We start from the raw sequence: 14068 nt of genomic DNA, 5'->3' as shown, positions 1-14068 counted from the left end.
GATTGTAAGAAAACATTGTAGTTCCCAGTTTAGACATAGCAATAGAGAGAGAGCCATAAATTACTGAAGAAACTGTATAGATAGTGTGTGACAGTATAGCAAAGAAGATTGGTGTATGAGGAAAATAAAATGGTACAGATTTATTTGATAGGGAGAGTGACATAGGAGATACAGTGGGGAAAATACAGCTGTGCTCAAAAGTTTACATACCCCGGCAGAATTTTTGCTTTCTTGGCCTTTTTTTTCAGAGAATATGAATGATAACACCAACACTTTATTCTCCACTCATGGTTAGTGGTTGGGTTAAGCCATTTATTGTCAAACTACTGTGGTTTTTCTTTTTAAATCAAAATGACAACCTAAAACATCCAAATGACCCTGATGAAAAGTTCACATACCCTGGTGATTTTGGCCTGATCACATGCACAGAAGTTGACACAAATGGTTTTGAATGACTACTAAAGGTAATATACTCACATGTGACCTACTTGCTTGTAATCAGTGTGTGTGAATAAAAGTTGAATGAGTTTCTGGGATCCAGACAGACTCTTGCATCTTTCATCCAGCCACTGACGTTTCTGGATTGTGATTCATGGGGAAAGCAAAAAAATTGTCAATGGATCTATGGGAAAAGGTAGTTGAACTGTGTAAAACAGGAAAGGGATAAAAAAAGAGATCCTAGGAATTGATAATTCCAGTCAGCAGTGTTCAAACTGTGATTAACAAATGTAAAATCAAGGGCTCTGTAAAAACAAAACCACGGTCAGGTAGACCAACAAAAATGTCGTCCACAACTGCCAGGAAAATTTTTCGGGATGCAAACAAAAACCAACAAATGACATGAGCTAAAACACAGGACTCTCTGAGAACTAGCGGTGTGGCTGTTTCAAGATGCACAATAAGGAGGCAGTAAGAAGAAAAATGGGCTGCATAGTCAAGTCACCAGAAGAAAGCCATTACTGCCAAACGCCACAAAATATCTCGCCTATAATACGCAAAACAGCACAGAGACAAGCCTCAAAACTTCTTGAACAAGGAAATTTGGAGTGATGAGACCAAAATTGAACTTTTTAGCCACAAACATAAACGTTACATTTCGAAAGGTCAACAAGGCCTATGATGAAAGGAACACCATTCCTACTGTAAAGCACACAGGTGGATTGCTGATTTTTTGGGGATGTGTGAGCTACAAAGGCACAGGAAACTTTGTCAAAGTTGAATAAAAGATGAATGCTGCATGCTATCAGTAAATACTGGAGACAAATTTGCACTCATCAGCCCGGAAGCTGCGCATGGGACATACCTGGACGTTCCAACAAGACAACGATCCAAAACACAAGGCCAAGTCGACCTGTCATTGGCTACAGTGGGACAAAGTGAAGGTTCTGGAGTGGCCATCTCAGTCTTCTGACCTCAATATCATTCAGCCACTCTGGGGAGATCTCAAGCACACAGTTCATGCTAGACAGCCCAGGAATTTACAGGAACTGAAGAATTTTTGCTACGAAGAGTGGGCAGCTTTACCATCTGAGAAAATAAAGAACATCATCCACAGCTACCACAAAAGACTTCAAGCTGTCATTGATGTTAGAGGGGGCAATACACGGTATTAAGAAATGGGGTATGTAAACATTTGGATGTTTTGGGTTGTCAGTATGATTTAGAAAGCAAAAACACAGTAGTTTTACAATAAATGGCTTCACCCAACCACTGAGCATGAATGGAGAAAAAATTTTGGCATTATCATTGATATTCTCTGAAAAAAGGACAAGAAAGCAAACATTTTGCTGGGGTATGTAATCATTTGAGCACAACTTTAAGTATTTAATACACTGCTGATTTTGCAAGTTTTCCCACTTAAAAAGAAGAAAGAGGTCTGTAATTTTTATCGTTGGTACACTTCACCTGTGATAGACAGAATCTAAAAATGAATCCAGAAAATCACATTGTATGATTTTTGCATGATTTTGCATTTTATTGCATGAAATAAGTATTTAATACAATAGGAAAACAGAACATAATGTTTGCTATAGACACATTTGTTTGCAACTACAGAGATGAAGTTTGCACAAACTGCAGTAGGAATTTTGGCCCACTCTTCTATACATATCTTCTCCAGATCTTTCAGGTTTCATGGTTGTCACTGGGCAACATTGAGTTTCAGCTCCTTCTTAAGATTTTCCATTGGTTTCAGGTCTGCAGACTTGTTAGGCCACTCTAGAACCCTGAAATGCTTTAAAGGAAGACACTGCTTAGTTGCTTTGGCTGTGTGTTTGAGGTAATTGTCATTGCAGTCATGACCCATCCTCCATGCTCTTACTGAGGGAAAGAGGTTGTTGGACAAAATCCTGTGATACATTACCCCATCCATCCTCTCCTTAAAAAAGTGCGGTTATCCTGTCCCTGTCCCCTTTGCAGAAAATCAAACCAAAGTATGATGCTTTCCCCATTATGTTTCACGGTTGGGATGACTTTCTTGGGGTTGTACTCATCCTTCTTCTTCCTCCAAATACGGTGAGTGAAGTTGATACCAAAAACTTCTATTTTGATCTAATCTGATCACATGACCTTTTCCGATGCCTTCTCTGGATCATCCAGATGGTCATTGGTGAAATTCAAATGGGCCTGGACATGTGCTGGCGTAAGCAGGGGGACATTACGTGCCCTGCAGGATTTTAATCCATGTCGGCATAGTGTGTTCCTAATGGTAATATTTGAGACTGTGGTCCCAGCTCTCTTCTGGTCTTTCAGCATGTCCTCCTGTGTAGTTCTGGGCTGATTCCTTCCCTTTCTCAGAATCATCCTTACCCTAAGAAGCGAGATCTTCCATGGAGCCCCAGTCTGAGGAAGATTGACAGTAATCTTGTCATCTTTCTTCCATTTTCTAATAATTGCACTAGTTGCCTTTCACCAAGCTACTTACCTATTGTTCTGTAGACCATCACAGCCTTGTGCATGTCTTCAATTTTGTTGTCACCGCATTACCGCAAGAGAGAGGAGCCAGAAGACCATGGCATCTGATTGCTTCTACTTCTGCCCTGAAAAGAAGCACTTTCTTTTGATAGAGCAGGGGTTAATCAGCCATGTTGGAAACTCTGAGAGTATGAGCTCTCAGCTAAACTCAGTTAGCTACTCCCATCCCCTTTATAATCTGGGTCCTGATTCAAACCCATATCAGAGCTAGCTTTGGCTGCATGGCTTGGAGGAGAAGTATTTATATGAGAAGGAGTTTTGAAGGAGTTATCTACAAACAAGATAATAGCACCACTCCAATTATGCACACCACATACATGAATATATAAATAACAATAAACCATATATAGAAAAAAGAGTTCTTTATTGGCACACCACACAATTTTAAAACATATTTAGTTTTACCACTCACTTGCACCCCGTACTCTAATATTCATATTATGCTAGTGCACTTGGTTTACTTATTTTTATGATTGGAGGAGTTATCTGTGACTGATGCGTGGTTTGTAAGTGTGATAATTCCCTGCCCCCCTCTTTCTTTGGTTATTCCCCCATCCTCCACTCCCAAGTGCATTGCTCTGATATATGTGAGTGAAGGTTTGTATGTTTGGTATTTTCAGTTTAACCTTGTTTGTGTTGCTTTGTTCGTCGGGTTGGTGTACTGCGGTGCACAGTAGCACCCCTCTTCCCTGAGGGGGCAGAGCACATACAGATGGCAAGGGTGGTGGCCTTGGCATCTTTACCTTCAGAAGTATCCCGGGGAATACAGCTGGGACGTGACATTTATCCTTGGTGTCTTCTTTGGTTTGGGACAAGTTCATCAGCAGTGTGAAAAATCCACATTTTTTCTATCCTAATCCTTTCTGATGTGGTGACCTGTGGATCTGAAGCATCTTAGCACCTATGCCTAGAAAGCTATTGTGTGCACAGAACCATATCAGGTTAGCATAACCTTTAACAAAAAAAAACATTTTTTTTTACTGAATAAGACTTTAGTGTGTTTTATTTGTTCCCCAGAAACTTTACAAACTAAAATATGAAACGATTTTATAAAGTTTTACTTACTCTTTAATGGTATTGTCTAGGTATATTTTCTATATCCATGGGCTTGCCCATTGTGAAAATAAAAAAGTGAGAATTACTTACCTACCACTGTTGCAGCTTGTGAAAAAAGAACGAGGGCAACAGCGGAAAGGTAAAGCAGTTACAGCATTGCATGAGTTTTGTTTTTTATTTTCATGCTGGGCATGGCTACATGCTTAATATATTATACCTAGAAAACTGTCACATTGATTCAGTGAATCACTAGGCTCAGCAGTTTTATACCGATTAGATCAGAATAACCACTAAACCCAATGATTGTCTGCCACATTCTGTAATTGTGATGTCACTCTTGCTACCTATCAAAAAAGACCTGGAGGGAATAGTGGAGAGCCAGAAGTAGGTGAGCAAAGCTCTGTTTGTTATTTCTACGGTGGGAAAGTACATGAGTATAAAATAGTAGTACTTGGAAAACCCTTTTCACCTGCACATTGACCTGTTTGTTGTCATCCAGTGCAAAAATAGGAACCATGTTGTGCAAAACAGTATTGCTTGCTCAATTCTTTGTGTAAATCCTGCAGACTTCAGATGAAAAAAAAACACTAAATAAAAGGTCTTGAAAAGTACAGCATTTTGAACATAAGTTTTAAAACGCAGAACAAATGTGTGTGTGAAGGAGGCCTAAAGTATCACAATGAGATAATGCCAAAAGAACATTCTGCCCTGTGACAGACATTGCCCTACAGGAAAGAAATATATCTTGGTACCGTGTTAGCCAGTAACTGGCTAACACGGTACCAAGATATATTTCTTTCCTGTATCAAAATGGAGGATACCAGAATGTACCGCATCTTTATGGAACTAAAACCACTTCTGAAGAAATGTGCACAAATGGACAGCAACATTTTTTTCCTATCTACATGCAAAAAGGAGAATCTAATTTCCAAAGGACTCTGGATTACAAACCCAATCCTTCATACCTACAACACCCATTATGCACAGAACCTGTGTCACAGGACTTCTGAGAGATTAAGGAATCATCTTTTGCATGTCTGCTACAGCATAAAGAGTAAAGTCCAAGGGCAGTTTGAAACCCTGAGGAAAAGACTTACAGAAGACACAGAGCAAAAATTACAACAATACTACAACAAACTACGGACCCATCTAATTCATAACAAGGAAAAGACACTGCACAGATTGCGCCTCAATTCAGGACTCTATGCAAACAGATACAAAACAAAGCCTAAACCTGACAACTTGGACAACCACTCCATTCCAGGCACAAATAACTGTGTCATTAATCTCTCAGATTATAAACCCAACAAAGTGGAGCTGGCTGTGCTTTCCAGAGGACTCTCATTTTGTCCTACTAAGGCCCTGGATAAAACTGAACTCTGCAGTGATATGGAACATTTTTTTCAGGAGACTACGACTGAGGGAATATTTCAATGATACAGAAGATTCAGAACCCACCTGGACTGAAGGAAAAGGGATCCTAACAACAAAGAAGAGGTCAGACTGGACACCTCCACCGGGACGCAACCCTTATTTGGATAACTATATAGACTCCTTCAGACATTTGATAAAATCCACCATCATAGATACTAACAGGACACAAGCATCCAACATCAGTGCCCAGGAGAGAAAGGCCATACAGTCTCTGAAAACCAACAAAGAAATCATCATCAAACCTGCTGACAAGGGTGGTGCAATAGTCATGATGAACACATCAGACTATATGAGGGAAGCAAACAGACAACTTATGGACACACGCTACTACAAAAAATTGGAGTCGGATCCTACACAGGATTATTACAAGGAACTAAACAAGTTGGTATCTTGTCTGCCCGACGTATCCATAAGAGCCAATGACCTGATACCAGAAAGTCCAAGAACAGGGACATTCTACATGCTTCCCAAAATCCACAAATCTGGAAACCCAGGAAGACCAATTATTTCATGTGTGGGCACCCTTACTGAGCAAGTATCTGGATGGGTAGAGGGTGTTCTTAAACCCTTGGTAAAGGACACACCCAGCTTCATTCAGGACACAACTGACCTATTGAATAAACTATCAGCAATAGGTCTCTACCAGAAGGAACCATCCTGGCCACCATGGATGTGGAATCTTTGTACTCCAATATCCCACACCAGGATGGATTAAATGCCTGCAAATTCTTCCTGGAAAACACAGGGACTGATGCAAATTCTGTGGTGAAACTTATAAAATTCATCCTCACCCACAATTACTTTGAATTTGACAAGAAGATCTATCTACAGGATACTGGCACAGCAATGGGAAGTAAAATGGCCCCACAGTATGCAAATCTTTTCATGGCCAAGCTTGAAAGCGATTTTTTGTCCTCATGTCCCATCAGGCCTCTGGCGTACTACCGCTACATTGATGACATTTTAATCATCTGGACGGAGTCTGAGCCACAGCTAAAGAAGTTCCATGAACAGTTTAATCAATTTCATCCCACCATCAACTTGACACTCAACTACTCCTGCACTGAAATTAACTTTCTGGACACCATCATTAAGCTGCAGAACAATAAAATAGAGACATCACTGTATCAGAAGCCAATCGACCGTCCAACATACCTTAAATGGGACAGTTTCCATCCAAAACACATAAAAAACTCCATTGTCTACAGCCAAGCCATCAGATACAATCGTATATGTTCCAACCCAATGGATAGGGATGAACACCTTGATCGCCTCAGAAAGACCTTTTTGAATCAGGGCTACCATCCAAGAACAATTGAAAATCAGATCACAAGAGCCACCAGAATATCAAGGAATCACCTGCTACATTACAAAACTAAAGAAGAAAATAACCGGGTGCCTCTAGTGGTCACCTACAATCCAAATCTGGAGGCGCTAAGGGGAGCTGCACGGAAATTACAACCTTTACTGCAAAAAGATGCCCGATTACAATCCATTTTTCCAGACCCCCCACTACTGTGTTTTAGGCAGCCCCCAAATCTAAGAAGCATCATTGTCAAGAGCTCCCTGTCCTCTCCAACAGCTGCAGGTACCTTTCCTTGCAACCAGAAAAAATGTAAAACCTGTCCATTTATAATGACCACGGACAAGATAAAGATCCCCAACTCACATCAGGACTACAAGATACCAGGTACATTCAGCTGCGTCACTTCTAATGTGGTGTACCTAATTATTTGTACTAAATGTCCAACTGGGGGTCTGTATGTGGGGGAGACAGGGCAGAAACTGAGAACAAGGATGAACTCTCATCGCCATACAATAAGAGAAAAAAGAATGGATATACCTGTGGCAATACAGTTCTGTCTCCCAAATCATAACATTATGGACATGAAATTACTTGTATTAAAGGGTAACTTCAAATCGCAGAAAGACAGGAGAGTCTGGGAATATAAACTGATGACGACCTTTGACACTCTAAATGCAGGAATTAATGTGTCACACAGATTTATGTCTTTTTACATCAACTAACTACAGCTAAGGAACTTGCCCATCAGACCATGTGGGGTCATCACAACAGAAACCCTAATCATAGGACAATAAAACAATCCTTATCTAAGAATTGGCCCAATATTTATGGACGTAACTGTTTATCACCCATGGTAATTCTGCTTCATGTCACCTGGCTTATCCATGTTTTTTTTCCCCTCTCCCTTTTTTTTTTTTCTATACTATGTTGTGCATAAATATGTGATTCTTCAGAATTTGTATTAGTCTTTGCCTGATGAAGAGACGTATGTAGTCTCGAAAGCTTGCAATTTGTTACCATCTTTTCCGTTAGCCATTAAAAGGTATCAACCACTGAGGACTCTCAATTCTAAATATTTTTCAGACATTGCCCTGTAACCCTAGTCTTATTCTCAAGGAAAATTAATGAAAAACAGATGTCTGGCTATAAAGTGTTTTATTGTATCTTTCTTTTCTCATGAACTCTCAATTGTAAAAAAAAATTCTGCTGCCAAATAGGAGACTTAAGATGTTATTAATATGGCATATGATATGCAAAGTATTAGATCTGTGTGCTGCATGACGTGGAAGATTTTTGGCTATAGCATTGTGGTTTCTTTTGTGCAGAATAGATTATAGGAGTCTAGATGTCTGCTGGAAGTCTCCGGTTTCTTATTTGTTTTTTTCTATGAATTTTTTTAAACTCCTGTTTCATCCAATCATTCGTTTTGACTTTTTTTTAAATGAAATACTTAACAGCTAGTGATGAGCGAGCATACTCGGTAATGCTCATTACTCGCTCGATCATCGCTGTACTCACCGTACTTGGCGAGCACCAAGCATTTCCGGGTTTGCTCGGCGGTAGCTCGGGTCCCCGCCTTGCATGATTGGCGCTTTTTACAGAGCCAATGAACCTGCAGGGATTGTGTGCCACGCACTGTAATGCCGCAGCCATCTTTGTTGTGTTATTACAGTGATTGGCTGGCCTCACAACATCATCAGGTCTATAAGAGACCTGGCGCTGCCCTGCTCGGTGCATTCAGCTACTGATTCAGACAGTGTAGGGAAAGCTGCTTCCGAGATAAGGTCAGATTTGGGTATTTATTAGTTAGTGTGGCTCTACCATCATAGAATCCACAAATCCAGCTAAACCAACAGTCCTTCTAAGGACTAATAACAGAGTATCTAGATTGCAGTGTTAGGAGGCAGGGGAGTGTATCTGGCTCTATACATATCAGTGCAAGGCATGCAGGCACTGTATGTGGCTATATAGATATCATTGCATACATCAAGAGGGTCCATTCCACTACTGTCTGCTGCTGCCTATTACATATATAACTAGCCGCAGGTACCAATGGCCAGGAAGAATTTTTTGGCATCTTAATCCTGATTATTTTATTCCAAAGCAATCTAGAGCACCCCACGTTTTTTTTTGCTTGTTCACTTGTTTACTTATTGGACGTTGTGGTTTCTCTGTCAGACCTCTGATCTCTCTTTGGGCTACAAATTTGGGCATTTCAGGCCTCCATTCCACTGTCTTTGCTGTCTGTTATCCTCGTTCTATACAGTATTTTGGGGTAAAAAAACAGGCCACATATTGGACTTTGTGCTTTCTCTGTCAGACCCCTTATCTATCTGTGGGCTACAAATTTGTGCATTTCAGGCCTCTGTTACATTGTACTTGCTGTCTGTTATCCTCGTTCTATTCTGTATTTTGTGGTAAAAAATACAGGCCACATATTGGACATTGTGCTTTCTCTGTCAGACCCCTGATCTATCTATGGGATACAAATTTGGGAACTTCAGACCTCCATTCCACTGTATTTGCTGTTTGTCACCCTCGTTCTATACAGTATTTTGGCGGAAAAAAAAAACAGTCCACATGTTGGACATTGTGCTTTCTCTGTCAGACCCCTGATGTATCTGTGAGCTACAAATTTGGGCATTTCAGGCCTCCATTCCACTGTATTTGCTGTCTGTTACCCTCGTTCTATTCTGTATTTTGGGGTAAAAAATACAGGCCACATATTGGACATTGTGCTTTCTCTGTCAGACCCCTAATCTCTCTGTGGGCTACAAATTTGGGCAATTCAGGCCTCCATTCCACTGTATTTGCTGTCTGTTAACCTCGATCTATGCAATATTTTGGGGTAAAAAAAACAGGCCGCATATTGGACATTGTGCTTTCTCTGTCAGACCCCTGATCTTTCTGTGGGCTACAAATTTGGGTATTTCAGGCCTCCATTCCATTGTATTTGCTGTCTGTTACCCTCATTCTATACAGTAGTTTGGGGTAAAAATACAAAAATATAGGCCACATATTGAACAGTGTGGTACCTCTGTCAGACCCCTGATCTATCTAGGCTACAAGGTTATGCATTTCAGACCTCCATTCCACTTGAATTACTGTCTGTTACCCTCATTCTATTCAGTATTTGGGGGTAAAAAATACAAGCCACATTTTGGACATTGAGCTTTCTCTGTCAGACCCCAGATCTATCTATGGGCTACAAAGTTGTGCATTTTAGGCCTCCATTCCACTGTATTTGCTGTCTGTTACTCTCATTCTATACTGAATTTTCAGGTAAAAAAACAGGCCACATATTGGACATTGTGGTTTCTCTGTCAGACCCCTGATCTATCTGTGGGCTACAAATGTGTGCATTTCACGCCTCCATTCCACTGTATTTGCTGTCTGTTACCCTCATTCTATACAGTAATTTGGGGTAACAAAATTCAAAAATACAGGCCACATATTGAACAGTGTGGTACCTCTGTCAGATCCCTGATCTATCTGTGGGCTACAAATTTGTGCATTTCAGGCCTCCATTTCACTGTATTTGCTGTCTGTTACCCTCGTTCTATTCAGAATTTAGAGGTAAAAAATACAGGCCACATATTGAACATTGTGGTTTCTCTGAAAGATACCTGATCTAACTGTGGGCTACAAATTTGGGCATTTCAGGCCTAAATTCACCTTTTTTTGCGGTTTGTTACCCTAGTTCTCTACAATATTTTTCTATTTAAATTAAAAATATACAGGGGCCACATATTGAGCAGTGTGATATCTCTGTCAAACGCCTCCTCTATCTGTGGGCTAAAAATTGTGGCATTTTAGGTCTCCTTTGAACTGGTTTTGCTGTGTCTTATGTTGTGAACTCTGTTTTTGGGCTCCCTCTTGTGGTCACAACTGGTACTGTGTGAGTGCTGTCTTTGGGCTCCCTCTGGTGGTTCTTTGTGTCATTCTGCAGGTCTGAGGCTGGATCAGCTGTCTCGTTATCTGTTAGCTGGTTCCTATTTAGTTCACCTGGACTCTCAGTTGTTGCCTGCTGTCAATGTCCTCAGTGCTATTTTGGAGCTCTCCTGCAGTCCTTCGTTATCAGTCTCTTCAAGAGAAGCTAAGTTTTGCTTGGTTCATTTTTTGACCATCAGTGGTCATATGTTTCTTGGTTTATTTTTGTTTCTTGTCCAGCTTGCTAATATGTGATTTCCTTGCTTGCTGGTAGCTCTAGGGGGCTGAGTTTCTCCCCTCACACTGTTAGTTGGTGTGGGGGTTCTTGTATTCTCAGCGTGGATATTTTGCATAGGGTTTTTTACTGACCGCACAGTTCCTTATCTGTCTTCTGCTATCTAGTATTAGCGGGCCTCATTTGCTGAATCTGTTTTCATTTCTACGTTTGTGTTTTCCCCTTACCTCACCGTTATTATTTGTTGGGGGCTTCCTATATCTTTGGGGTGATTTCTCTTGAGGCAAGTGAGGTCTTACTTTCCCTCCAGGAGTAGATTGTTTCTCAGACTGCGTCGAGACGTCCAGGATTTTTAGGCACGTTCACCGGCTACCTTTAGTGTGTTGGTTAGGATCAAGTTTGCGGTCAGTCCAGTTACCACCTCCCTAGAGCTCGTGTCTATGTTCATTAACTTAGCTAGTCCATTTGGTGATCCTCAGCCGCTGGGATCATAACAGTATAGCAGGCCTGAAGTGTTTAATGCATCGCAGAAGTAGGATAAGAGAAGCCCTGAGTACAATTTTTTTTTTCTCTCTAGCTTTGCTGCAGTCTGTCCAGCTTCTCTCATCCCCTAAGGGTATGTGCACACGTCAGGATTTTGTCAGGATTTTGTCAGGATTTTGTCAGGCTTTTTCATCAGGTTTTGTAGCCAAAACCAGGAGTGGGTGATAAATGCAGAAGTGGTGCATATGTTTCTATTATACTTTTCCTCTAATTGTTCCACTCCTGATTTTGGCTACAAATCCTGATGAAAAATCCTGACAAAATCCTGACAAAATCCTGACGTGTGCACATAGCCTGAATCGCTGGGTGGTTTTGTGTTCAGCTGCAGACATGGATATTCAGAGTCTGACTTCTAGTGTGGATCATCTTGCTGCAAGGGTGCAAAGCATTCAGGATTTTGTTGTTGATAGCCCTATGTCAGAGCCAAAAATACCTATTCCTGAGTTGTTTTCTGGAGATAGATCTAGGTTCCTGAATTTTAAGAATAATTGTAAATTATTTCTATCTTTGAGACCTCGTTCCTCTGGTGATTCCGCTCAGCAAGTTAAAATTGTTATCTCCTTGTTACGTGGCGACCCTCAAGATTGGGCTTTCTCTCTGGTGCCAGGAGATCCTGCATTGCTGAATGTGGATGCGTTTTTTCTGGCGCTTGGATTGCTTTATGAGGAACCTAATCTTGAGAACCAGGCAGAAAAGGCCTTGCTGGCTCTTTCTCAGGGCCAGGATGAAGCTGAGGTGTATTGTCAAAAATTTCGGAAATGGTCGGTGCTTACTCAATGGAATGAGTGTGCCCTGGCTGCAAATTTCAGAGAAGGTCTTTCTGAAGCCATTAAGAATGTTATGGTGGGGTTCCCCACGCCTGCAAGTCTGAATGACTCAATGGCTTTGGCCATTCAGATTGATCGGCGTTTGCGGGAGCGCAAATCTGCGCACCATCTGGCGGTGTTTTCTGAACAGAGACCTGAGTCTATGTAATGTGACCGAGTTCTGACCAGAATTGAGCGGCAAAATCATAGACGTCAAAATGGGTTGTGCTTTTACTGAGGTGATTCAACTCATGTTATCTCAGCATGCTCTAAGCGCGTTAAAAAAATCGCTAAACCTGTCACCATTGGTACTATACAGCCTAAATTCATTTTGTCTGTTACTTTAATTTGTTCTTTGTCATCCTACTCGGTTATGGCTTTTGTGGATTCGGGTGCTGCCCTGAATCTGATGGATTTATCGTTTGCCAGGCGCTGTGGTTTTGTCCTGGAGCCTTTGGAATTCCCTATTCCACTGAGGGGAATTGATGCTACACCATTGTCTGAGAATAAGCCTCAATATTGGACTCAAGTGACCATGTGCATGACTCCTGTGCATCAGGAGGTGATTCGCTTTCTTGTGCTGCATAATTTGCATGATGTTGTCGTGTTGGGTCTGCCATGGCTGCAGGCCCATAATCCAGTTCTGGATTGGAAAGCTATGTCTGTGTCAAGTTGGGGTTGCCAGGGGATTCATGGCGATGCTCCTTTGGTATCAATTGCTTCTTCCACTCCTTCTGAGGTCCCTGAGTTTTTGTCGGACTACCAGGATGTATTTGATGAGCCCAGATCCGGTGCCCTGCCTCCTCACAGGGATTGTGATTGTGCTATAAATTTGATTCCTGGTAGTAAGTTCCCTAAGGGACGACTTTTTAATTTGTCTGTACCAGAACATGCCGCAATGCGGAGCTATATAAAGGAGTCTTTAGAGAAGGGACATATTCGCCCGTCCTCCTCCCCTCTTGGTGCAGGATTCTTTTTTGTGGCCAAGAAGGATGGTTCTCTGAGACCTTGTATAGATTATCGTCTTCTAAATAAAATCACGGTCAAATTTCATTATCCTTTGCCATTGTTGTCTGATCTGTTTGCTCGGATTAAGGGGTCCAGTTGGTTCACCAAGATAGATCTTCGTGGTGCGTATAACCTTGTGCGTATTAGGCAGGGGGATGAATGGAAAACAGCATTTAATATGCCTGAAGGCCATTTTGAGTACTTGGTGATGCCTTTTGGACTCTCTAATTCTCCTTCTGTGTTCCAGTCCTTCATGCATGACATCTTCCGAGAATATCTGGATAAATTTATGATTGTGTATCTGGATGACATTTTGGTCTTTTCTGATGACTGGGAGTCCCATGTGAAGCAGGTCAGGATGGTATTTCAGGTCCTGCGTGCTAATGCCTTATTTGTGAAGGGCTCAAAATGTCTCTTCGGAGTACAGAAGGTTTCCTTTTTGGGTTTTATTTTTTCTCCTTCTACTATTGAGATGGACCCAGTCAAGGTCCAGACTATTCATGACTGGACTCAGCCTACATCTGTTAAGAGTCTTCAGAAGTTCTTGGGTTTTGCTAATTTTTACCGTCGCTTCATTGCTAATTTTTCTGGCGTGGTTAAACCCTTGACGGATTTGACCAAGAAGGGTTCTGATGTGACTAATTGGTCTCCGGAGGCCGTGGAAGCCTTTCGGGAGCTGAAGCGCCGGTTTTCTTCGGCTCCAGTTTTGTGTCAACCTGATGTCTCTCTTCCTTTTCAGGTCGAGGTTGATGCTTCTGAGATTGGAGCAGGGGCTGT

General features: G+C 41.4%; 1 protein-coding gene across 10 annotated transcripts in view; it reads left to right on the top strand.

Annotated features, from left to right (window-relative positions):
• GULP1 (GULP PTB domain containing engulfment adaptor 1) overlaps nt 1-14068 on the top strand; it is a 1809167-nt gene that overhangs the window by 1546295 nt on the left and 248804 nt on the right. The window lies entirely within an intron of this gene.

Source organism: Ranitomeya variabilis, chromosome 7, assembly GCF_051348905.1.
Source record: "Ranitomeya variabilis isolate aRanVar5 chromosome 7, aRanVar5.hap1, whole genome shotgun sequence".
NCBI lineage: Eukaryota > Metazoa > Chordata > Amphibia > Anura > Dendrobatidae > Ranitomeya > Ranitomeya variabilis.
This window is presented reverse-complemented; position numbering and strand designations above follow the sequence as displayed.